The following is a 12,082-nucleotide window of genomic DNA, read 5'->3' on the forward strand; positions in this document are numbered from 1 at the left end:
TGTGGTTTATCAGAATGGGATGGAGAAAGTGAGGAAAGCATATTTGAGAGGTTTGGTATGGGTGTGACAGCGAAAGGAGTGGGTTGTGGAGTGGTGGAGTAGGTGGTGTGGCGTGCTTAGATGATTTGGACACGTGATGAGAATGGGGAAGAATTAATTTGTGAAGAGAGTGTATGAGCGAAGGATTGAGGGAGGGGGTGTCAGGGGAAGACCACCTGTGAAGTGGATCAATAGGGTGAGTGAGTATTGGAGTGAGAGAGTTGGAAGTAGCAGGATTGAGTGTGGTGAGAGAGAGTGCCAGGACAGGGAGAAATGGAGACACTTATGCCGCGGCCACCCCCTGGAGGGAAGTTCCCATGAGGGAGCAGGGCGTCGGATATATAGATAGATAGATTGACAACTCATTACTTAACCAAGTACAGTACAGTATTACTAATATTATTGACCTGGTCATAAGTAGGTCTATAAACAGGTCGAGTAAGCAACTAGTTACATTATGTGTGAGGAGTACTTACAGCTTTAGTTTCACAGGCAACTTAGGGCTACGCTGCCACAACCTTTGGGGATGTATACAGTGTTTGATTTGTCCTCGGAAAACAAATCTTTCATTGGGTTATATGGTGTTGTCATGTAATTAAATGTACCCAGAGTATTTAAGACTTATTTAGAAGCAGTTATTAGTTAACAATATGAGGGAGAGAAAGGGTGCCAGCGATGATGTGGCATATCTGTTAATACCACCAGCCATGCCTAAAGTGACTTTAATAAATGGAAAGAGTATAGTATTTTCTGATTGTTACATAGGAATGTAGGAAAGACCAGTTTAGAGCAGACAGGTAGTAGGTGTGTTTGAGAGGGTTATGAGAGGAAGAAGAATGAGCGTGGATAGCGACTCCACTGCCCACTCATTACACTCTGGTCTATTTATTATTATTATTATTATTATTATTATTATTATTATTATTATTATTATTATTATTACTATGATAAGCTACCAAAGCTTCCCCTCAGGGTGCAGACACACAAGCTGAACCACAGAAAATACCAAAAGGTGCTGGAGAGAAGCAAAGGCAACGAATAGTTAAGAAACTGGTCAGTCAAAGCCAGAAGGAGGAAAAATAAAATTACTGTTTCAAAAAGACATTCACACGAGACTTAAATGTAGAAATGTCTGCAGAAAGGACAATCTCATTGGGTAACTGATTCCATAAATTTGTCAACGACGGAAGAAAACATTGTGAGAATTGTGTCGTACAAAAATTCATAGGATTAATTTACCCTTTCAATACGATGACGCCTACATAGGCGTCATGAGGCCCCAGTAGCATATACGATGACGCCTACGTAGGCGTCATATTTCTATTCTGTTTCTTCTTCTATTGAGTTGTCCCGGACTTTGTGTTGGTTACTAAGTAAAGACACCGTATGCTGTCCTTGAAATCCTATTGCTCCTCCCACCATCCTTGTTCCCACCAATCACAAAAAATGAGCTACAGTATGCACCGCCTTCTTCCCGCCTTGTGTCTAAAATTAGGAACTCTCTCTCTCTCTCTCTCTCTCTCTCTCTCTCTCTCTCTCTCTCTCTCTCTCTCTCTCTCTCTCTCTCAGACACCGAGGCGCCGACACCATCACGTCTCGCCAACGTTGCCAGATTGCCGTATTCAGCCTCCTATTTTTGCCGATTTCCGACCCAAAAACTGCCTCCTCGACCCCAATAACTGCCTATATAAATAGATATCGGTAAAATAATTAATTATTGGTGTCTTTTGGCAATTGCTATGGCTCAGAAATAGGTAAATACGAGGCTCTGAGTACGATAATCTGGCAACGGTGCGTCTCGCCCACCTCTCTCTCTCTCTCTCTCTCTCTCTCTCTCTCTCTCTCTCTCTCTCTCTCTCTCTCTCTCTCTCTCTCTCTCTCTCTCTCTCTCTCCCAGACACCAAGGTGCCAACACCACCACTCCTTGCCTATCTCTCTCTCTCTCTCTCTCTCTCTCTCTCTCTCTCTCTCTCTCTCTCTCTCTCACACACACACACACACACACACACGTACACACATACATTGTCTGTGATGACAAAGCAGTATCTGGCAGCTCTCTGACTGATGATAACAGAGTTGTATTTGCTGATAATTTCTCGACATTCTTCCTCCTTTACACAATCATCTGCTTTCTCTATTTCTTTCCCCCTTGCCCCTTTCTCCCCTTTCTTTATTTCGCTTTTTTTATTTTTTTTATTTCGCGTTAACGCAATTTATATTATGCAAAGCAGGTATATGTTGACTCGTCGTGTATGCTGCTTTGCAAATACGGGATACATGTAATGAGGGCTTTCAGCAGCATAATATACGGAGGCGACAAGCAGATACATGCCGGATCAGGTTTCCCGCGCGCGGCCGTGCACGCCGTATATCAGCCAGGCGGGCTTTTTGAACATCCGGCGCGAAGGGGTTAAAAGCAAGATCGTTTTGACGAAGAGCAAACCTCGTGATCCGGGCAGGAGTAAAAGGATCAGGCAAAGCAATGTGTAAGCTGTAAGGGATGCCGATTTTTCTTAAAAACTTTAAATAAAATGCTAAGGGCACAAACTTGATGCCGATGATCAAGAACAAGTGCTGGAGAAATAAATTTAATTGAACTGATAGCTCTGTCAAGTAGCTTTAAATGGCAATCGACAGCAGACATCTAAACAGGAGCACAATACTCAAAGTAGAGCAAAAGGAATGCATAAAAAGATTTGATTACAGTTGAGTCACAAGCAAATGTTATGAGGCACTTACGAAGTAAGCATTGATTCTGTCTCCATAGATGATAAGCAGCCTGCTTATCATCATAGGCCAGCTTACATTCATCATTAAACCAGGCTTATCTCTCACACGAGATTCGATTATCTTAGATGAAACTCTTCTGCGTAAAACATCTAATAGTCAAGTATTAAGAGCAGAGACTGGATCATTGGATCGAAAAATAGTATTCCACTGAATATTATCAATTTCAAAACAAACATTGTCCCAATTGACTTGAGATTCAAGATAGATATCAGGCACAGTGAAGTCTAAACAGATCTCACAATGAGTGGCATTATGGTCAGAAGTCCCTATGGGAGCAAGGACAGAAGCCACTACAACACCAGGAATGTCAAAGCCAAATCCAGGCAGTTCCTAGAACTGTGTGAAGGTTCGTGAATCAGCTGCTCATAATCAGACAGATTAGAGAAATCCAGAGCAGCAAGACCATTATCTTACCTCTCCGCGATCTTGACTCTTCTGAATTTTCCACCATCTGGCTAAGACTTCATTGTCATTCTATCACTAAATACATCTGTGCTGTTTATCTCTCACCTAACTCTACTAACTATGTAAAATTCTTTGACTACTTGAACTTTGAAGTGGAGCACATCTTGACCCACTCTCCCTTCGCTGAAATCTCCATCCTCGGAGATTTCAATGTTCACCACCAGATTTGGCTTTCATCCTCTTTCACTGACCAGCCTGGTGAACAAGCCTACAACTTTGCTCTCCTCAATGACCTAGAGCAGTTGGTTCAGCACCCTACACGTATTCCCGACCGTCTTGGAGACAGGCCCAACATACTAGACCACTTCCTTACCTCTAACCCTTCTGCTTACTCTGTCAAATTGTTCTCTCCGTTGGGCTCCTGCGATCACAACCTTATTTCTGTATCCTGTCCTATCGCTCCTGTACACCCTCTGGACCCACCGAAGAGGCGATGCTTCTGGTCATTGATGAATAACAGGAGGAGAGTGGTGATAGGACAGAGCGCTGTGGAATACCACTGTTGATAGGCTTAGGGGAAGAACAGTGACCGTCTACCACAGCAGAGATAGAATTGCCGGAAAGGAAACTGGGGATAAAGGAACAGAGAGAAGGATAGAATCCGAAAGAAGGCAGTTTAGAAAGCAAAAATTTGTGCCAGACTATCGAAAGCTTTCGATATGTCTTGCGCAACTGAGAAAGTTTCACCGAAACAGCTAAGGGAGGATGACCAAGAGTCAGTTAAAAGAGCAAGAAGATCGCCAGTAGAACGCCCCTTGCGAAACCCAAACTGGCGATCAGATAGAAAATCAGAAGTGGAAAGGTGGTTTTGAATCTTCCGGTTAAGGACTGATTCAAAAACATTAGATAGACATGAAAGTAAAGCTATAGGGCGGTAGTTTGAAGGATTGGAACGGTCACCCTTCTTAGGCACAGGATAATTATATGAAGGCGTACTTCCAGCAGGAAAGAAAGGTAGATGATGACAGGCAGAGGCAAAAGAGTTTGACCAGGCAGGGTGACAGCACGGAAGCACTGTTTTTGAGGACAATAGGAGGCACTCCTTTAGGCCCATAAACCTTCTGAGGGTCGAGGCCAGAGAGGGCATAGAAAGCATCATTCTTAAGGATCTAAATTACAGGCATTAAGGAGTCAGAGGGGGGATGAGAGGAGGAATATGCCCAGAATCGTCTTACGTATTTCTGAAGAAGCGGAGCGTGTAAGCAGCCAGCGTAATTGTAGGAGTCTATAGGACTGAAGTCACTGACACTCACTGTAGGAAGGTTTTGGAGGAAGTTTATTTTTTTTTTTTTTATTTTTTTTTTATTTTTTTTACAACAAAGGAGGCAGCTCAAGGGCACACAAAAAAAGAAAACAATAATAATAAAAAGCCCGCTACTCGCTGCTCCCCAAAAATAATCAAAAGAGGTGGCCGAAAGAAAGGTCAATTTCTGGAGGAGAGGTGTCCTGATACCCTCCTCTTGAAAGAGTTCAAGTCGTAGGCAGGAGGAAATACAGATGAAGGAAGATTGTTCCAGAGTTTACCAGCGTGAGGGATGAAAGAGTGAAGATGGTGGTTAACTTTTGCATAAGGGGTTTGGACAGTATAGGGATGAGCATGAGTAGAAAGTCGTGTGCAGCAGGGCCGCGGGAGGGGAGGAGGCATGCAGTTAGCAAGTTCAGAAGAGTAGTCAGCGTGGAAATATCGATAAAACATAGAAAGAGAGGCAACATCGCGGCGGAATTCAAGAGGTAGAAGATTATCAGTAGGAGGAGGAGAGCTGATGAGACGAAGAGCCTTAGACCCCACTCTGTCCAGAAGAGCTGTGTGAGTGGAGCCTCTCCACACGTGAGATGCATACTCCATACGAGGGCGGACAAGGCCCCTGTATATGGATAGCAACTGCGCGGGGGAGAAGAACTGGCGGAGACGGTACAGAACGCCCAACTTCGAGGAAGCTGATTTAGCGAGAGAGGAGATATGAAGTTTCCAGTTGAGATTTTGAGTTAAGGATAGACCGAGGATGTTTAGTATTGAAGACGGTGACAGCTGAGTGTTGTCGAAGAATAGGGGATAGGTGTTTGGAAGATTGTGTCGAGTTGATAGGTGGAGAAATTAAGTTTTTGAGGCATTGAAGGACACAAGGTTCCCTCTGTCCCAATCGGAAATGATAGCAAGGTCTGAGGTTAAGCGTTCTGCAGCCTCCAGTCTGGAGTCGTGTACTTCCTGTTGAGAGGGTGTTCTATTGAAAGAAGTTGAATAATGCAGAGTGGAGTCGTCGGCGTATGAGCGGACAGGACAGTTTGTTATGGAAAGAAGATCATTGATGAATAACAGGAAGAGAGTGGTTGATAGGACAGAGCCTATCTGAACTGAATTACGTCGCAGGGGGCAGTACCAGCAAAATACCGTCTATTTCGCGTTTAATACACCTTAGCTACAGGACGCGGTAGGGAGTGGACGTGTCCATCACGCGCACTACTGCTTCTAGTGGCGGAGCGGCCGCCTCCGACTTTCTGATTGTCACCGGCAAATTTAATTCTTATAAGCAACCCATCACTTCTAATGGAGAACGACCAGTACCACTTCCATTTTATAATTACAATTAAACTACAAATTACATTAATTTCTAATTAATTACTATTACAATTACTTACTATAATTGCATTTTCAATTACAATTACAATTACAATTACGAAAAAACTGTAATCAATTACATTTCAATTAAATTACAATTACAATTACTCCAACCCTGCCTAAGACTACCCACATGCTGTCCAGAAGACCACCTATCACCCCGGACTCTAGATTCCAGGATTAAAGATGAGCCCCGGGGGGGCAGCATGAGCCAATGCAAGATGGCGCCACTATAAACACTTGCCTGCGCCACAACGGGCTGGAGCCGACCATCAGGCCCTACTACGAAGGCCTACCGAAGGCACAGGCGAAGACGTAAAAAAAAAAAAAAAAAAATATATATATATATATATATATATATATATATATATATATATATATATATATATATATATATATATATATATATATATATATATATATGAGACTCCAGTGACATTCTCACATTGCATGACTAAACTGCTTATACATGAATACTCATTTCACTTAATACACAGTCGAGTTACTGATGCACATGGGATTCTCAGTTCTACCCTAATACATTAATAATATATTTAATAAAGGGATAAAAAACTGACAGGAGTTGACCTAAGGCAATTTCTTTATTTAGTTTTCTTTCTAACTATCGCTCCCAAAGTTTCAAGTTGGGGCATTATTATCACTAAATCTACATATACATGGAGTACTACAATGGTATTTACACAATAAACTCTGCACTCACAAACAAGAGTACACTGATTGTTAAATATTCCACATTCTGGTCATCTGATTGTTTAGAAAATATTAGAAAAAATTTATGCCTCAGGGTCTGAAATGGTTTGTAGGTGGTTAGTGAGGCTGGGGTAATTAGGATGTACAAATGGTTAGTGATGATGAACAAGGGTAGTGTAGATGTTAAGATGAGTAGTGAAGATTGACTGAGTTCAGTGACTCAATAAATCTATGGAAGTAAGTTAGATCTTTGTGGTGTAGTGAAGTTCTCGGCAGTCACTGAGTATACTAACAGGTCAAGATATGGTGACAAATTTATATAATTATTTCTTGTGACAAACACATATGTCTTGATAACAGTAAGGAAGTTGAATAAACAGTATACATTTCTCAAGAGGTATAGTAAGCGCTCTTATTTTACGCTGACATATGTGGGGAAGCGGTGGCTGAGTCGTCAGAGTAGCGGCTCCGTGTTCAGGAGGACGCGAGTTTAATCCCCGTCCGGTGCCACCAAGCTGGGATTTTCCAGCCGCTGCCGAGTGGCTTAAAACTACCCACATGCTGTCCAGAAGACCACCTATCAACCCGGACTCTAGATTCAAGGATCAAAGATGAGCTCTAGGAGGGCAGCATGAGCCAATGCAAGATGGCGCCACTATAAACACTCGCCTGCGCCAAAACGGGCTGGGCCGACCATCAGGATCCACCGGAAAGAAGCCTTGGACCGACCACCAGAATCCACCGGGAAGAAGCCTACCGGCGCAATAGGCCGCAATGTAAAAAAAAATCAAAATAAAAATAAAAAAAAACTCCTGACTTATAGCCTTTTCCATTTAGCGTGACCCGTTTCTGGGTCCTGGGTTCCCGTGAACTGGCGTGTTCCATTTATTGAAGAGGCTATAAGTCAGGAGAGTTACATATGTCAGTGTAAAATATAGGGCATACTACACCTCTTGAGAAATGTATACTGTTTATTCAACTTCCTTACTGTTATCAAGGCATATATGAAGTTATAGCCTGTAATAGAAACACATAAGTTTTCAGCTTTACTATTCAGTTGAAACATAAGGTTATCAAAAATGATGCTTTCCATATATAATTCCATAAAGAAGCAAGCATAACATTTGCCAAGGTAAGATAAAAAGTAAAGGCCTAATTCTTGCAAAGGACATTCCAGTCTATATCAAAATCATACATGTTACTATGCTCATAACCATATAGAACTGTTGATCCAAATTTAAATCATTGCATAACACGCCAAATACTACTGCATTGACTAATTATATACAGTAGTAGAGAGCAGGAATGATAATTGTATCGTCTTTGGTAGAGTAGCGGGGCATTGCATACCTCACAGCAAAAGTGGTACATGGCAATTTTGCATCCTTCATCATCATTTTAATAGAGATGTCTTTGGCTTCAAGCTTAAGAAAATGGATTAAAAAGTATTTTTTAACTATTCTTTTTTGGACTATTGCTACTCACACGCAGTTGTTAATAATAAGGCAACAATATATTGATTTCATATATTTGTTACATAGAAACTGTTTATGACGTCATTCTCCAAGCCCTTCCTGCGTTCTGACTGGCTCGGTCTGGCTGACACATCTGATTGTTGATTAGCTGGTTGCGGGTGTGGGACCGAGCCAGTATACTGTTACACCACCGGCCTGCACACCGGACTCCAAGCACGGGCAGGCGGTGTTCCTCAACCCCAGACCACCACACACGGGTCGCGAACACCCCAGAACAGCAAGACACATCGCGCCGACACTCCCAAGGCCGCCCCAACACGAGGGAAGCAAGGCAGGGCAAGGAGGCTCACAGTGCAGGTTTTCTACTTTACTTAACAGCTCTAACACGTACAAAACACTGGTTTACAAGGCACAGTAACTCCCGGTACTCAGAGGGGCACAGACACAGCACAGGGCTCACAAAAGCGGGCAAGGCACGCAGGGGCACGGAGACAAGCGGCGCACGGAGACAAGCGGCGCACGTCTCTCGTCTCTCGCAGCTCAGACCTCTCTCTGTCTACCCCGTGGCGCGGCCGGCGACTCCCGGCCCGGCCGCCGCGATGCACCCCACGCCGCCGGCCATCACCAGTCCTCCGCGCCCCAAACTAGCACCCCCTCACGCAGTAACACAAATACCCCCAAAAATATACCCCCTGGCGTAACACTATCCCCCCCCTTAAAGAAGCAGTCGACCCAACTGCCCCAACATGCAACACACAAAAATACATGGGATACACTTAAATCTGCCCTCCACAGTCTCCTCTCGCGCCCCCAAGGCGGTCCGCCTGTCAGCCACGCCGTCGACCAGCCGCCAGTCCTCAGTGGGCTCTTCCACGCCATCCGCTCCATGCAACGCTCGGGACAGTAGACATCGGCTCCTGGCCTCCACCCTCGGGGCAAGGTGCCCTCGCCCGGCTGTGACCACCTCCCCATGCAGCCAAGCTCGAAAACCTCCGGAAGCAAAGGGCACCCGTCCGGTCACCCTCTCCAGCTCTCGTCCGAGGCCAACACAAGCATTGGCCTGCGTCAGGTAGTCGAGGCCCAGCAAGCAAGGCTCTTCCACGCCCGGTGACGTCCACCGGCAGCCGCTCCATTGCGCTGCACACGCCGGCACAAGCCTCCACTGGCCCCTCGAGCAGCACACACTGCCCCGTGTCAGGCCGCGCCGAGGACTCCTCAGCCCCGGTGTCCACTGTCACGCGACGTGGCTACATCCGCTAGTCCTCCCACTGGCAACGCGCTGGTCTGGCGGTGGCAGCTTACACAAGGCGGGGCCCGGGGACGGGAGACGGCTGGAAATCGGCCCCCTTCTCCAGCCCGTCCACATCTCCCGCCCGCGCCGCGTCCCTGGGCCTGGGGCAGGCGCTCGAGCGGTGGCCAGACTGGCCACAATCCTTACAGCGAGGCTGGAGGGCGTCGGGGCTCAGCCGGTCAAGGGAACGCGTCCTTCGCTCCCCCGGGCACCGACTGTGCCTATGCCTCTTCTCGCCACAGCCTCTGCACGAGCCATGGAGACCCTCCGGGCTCGCCTTTCTCGACGCTGCCTTCATCTTCACCTTCGCCATCCGGCCCCGGAGGTCATGGCAGGGCGGGGCGGCCGCCCCTAGGCCGCTGGTCGTCGTCAAGAAGGCCCCGAACTCCAAGGCCCTCGCCAGCGCGTCGAGCGTGTCCTCGGTCCTCGGCAGGGGGTAAGAGTCCTCGACAGTCACGTCCCTCAGCGCCCGGCAGTCCACACAGAAGCGCGGCGTGTCGTCCTTCTCCTTATCCAGGACTACCGCTGAGGGCCACGGACTGTCTGTCCGCTCCATCACCCCCTGCGCCGCCAGCTGCAGGCCCTCCGTGGACTCCACCGTGCCTTCCGCTGGCATCGCGCCCGACCGGCAACACTGGACCCTGGTCTCCGTCCCCGGGGCAAGGTGCAGTCGCTCCGCCGCGACTACCTCAGCAGAGCCAACCTCCGGGAGCAAAGGCGCCTGTCCGCGCAGCCTCTCCAGCTCCCGTCAAAGGCCGGCACAGGCCTCGCCCTGCGTCAGGTAGTCGAGGCCGAGCAGGCACGGCTCGTCTCGATCGGCGACGTCCACCGGCCGGCGCTCCATAGCGCTGCCCACGCCGATACGAACCTCCACTGGGCCCTTGGACTGCACGCAGTGCCCCGTGACGCCACACAGCCTCTGTGGCGCGTCCTGGAGTCGTGTAGCGGCCAGCATGTCAGGCCGCCCCAAGGTCCTCTCAGCGCCCACCGCCAAGCGGCCTGGCTCGTCCACTGAGCCCCGCAGCGGTGTTGCCAACAACAGCGCCTCCTCACGATCCAGCCCTGGGCAGCAGCTGGTATTTCGAACTGGGCCTCCCATGCCCAGATTCCCGTCGTGCTCCGGTGGCTTAAGCCTCCCTGAGCGCCGGGAGACTGAGAGGCCGCAGAGGGGAGAGGACGGACCACGTGGTCTGCAAGCCGGCCAGCATGGCGGAGAGGGAGGCGGTGAGAGAGGCCACGAGACGGGGTGAATGGGTCCGACTCCAGCACCAGCTGGACCTAAGGGAGCGGCTCCGACGGCTCCCCAGCCTCCTGCAGCCTCCACCGGCTCCGCCACGACGCCACCAGGCTTCAGGGGCCCTTGCCAGGGGCCCCACGCGGAGCCCCGCCAGTCCGTCACCCCGGCACCCGTTGCCAGCACACGTGACGCTTCTTGTTCCTCCGCGCACGACGTTGCCACCTCTCCGAACGGCGGGAAGCTGAGGGGCTGCATGAGGGAGAGAGCGGACCACGTGGCCTGCGAGCCGGCTGGCATGGAGAGGGAAGGGGTGAGGGAGGCCACCAGGCGGGGTGAATGGGTCCGACTCCGGCGCCAGCTGGACCCAAGGGAGCGGCTCCGTTGGCTCCCCAACCTCCTGCGGCAGCTACTGGCTCCGGCACGACGCTGCCAGGCTCCAGGGGTCCTTGCCAGGGGCCCCAGATAGGCCCCAGCTGGACCGCCGCCCCGGCGTTTCCCGCCAGAACTGGGCCTTCTTCCTCCGCGTGCGACGTTGCCACCTCTCGCTGCTGGCTCTCCGCCTCCACCTCCTCCCTCAGGCCCTGAGCCTCGCCTTCCAGGGTCTGCTGCACCTCATCCAGCCGTTCACTCCTCACGCTGTCGCAGGCCCGGTCCATGTACGGCTGCGTTTCCACCTTCAGAGACGAGAGACTGCTTTGGAGAACCTCGGCAAGATGGCGGGCCTGCTCAGCCTGCTCGCGTACCCCCTCGTCTGCCCTCTTTTCCATCTCGCGTGCCCTCTCGTCCTGCTCCTCACGAGCCACTGCCATTTCCTGCCTCACACCGGCCATCACGGCGGCAGCGAGCAAGTCCAACTGGCTCGGCTTCACCTCACTCGCATCAGCCTCTGCCTTGCCCTCCTCCTCACCCTCACGGCGGCCATCCTGAGACGCCATGACGACACGGCGAGCCTCACTGTTCACTGTTCACTTATCCCCACTCCTTTGACATCAAGTGTTACACCACCGGCCCGCACACCGGACTCCAAGCACGGGCAGGCGGTGTGCCTCAACCCCAGACCACCACACACGGGTCGCGAACACCCCGATTGGTTTACAAGGCACAGTAACTCCCAGTACTCAGAGGGGCACAGACACAGCACAGAGCTCACAAAAGCGGGCAAGGCACGCAGGGGCACGGAGACAAGCGGCGCACATCTCTCGTCTCTCGCAGCTCAGACCTCTCTCTGTCTACCCCGCGGCGCGGCCGGCGGCTCCCGGCCCGGCCGCCGCGATGCACCCCACGCCGCCGGCCATCACCAGTCCTCCGCGCCCCAAACTAGCACCTCCTCACGCAAATAACACAAATACCCCCAAAAATATACCCCTTGGCGTAACAATACAGTTCCGAATAATGCTTCCGGCCCGGGAAGTCGGCGTACAACCCACCCAGCTGTTCATCCTCCCTTTTGGGATGAT

Source organism: Eriocheir sinensis, chromosome 22 (assembly GCF_024679095.1).
Source record: "Eriocheir sinensis breed Jianghai 21 chromosome 22, ASM2467909v1, whole genome shotgun sequence".
In the NCBI taxonomy this organism is placed as follows: Eukaryota; Metazoa; Arthropoda; class Malacostraca; order Decapoda; family Varunidae; genus Eriocheir; species Eriocheir sinensis.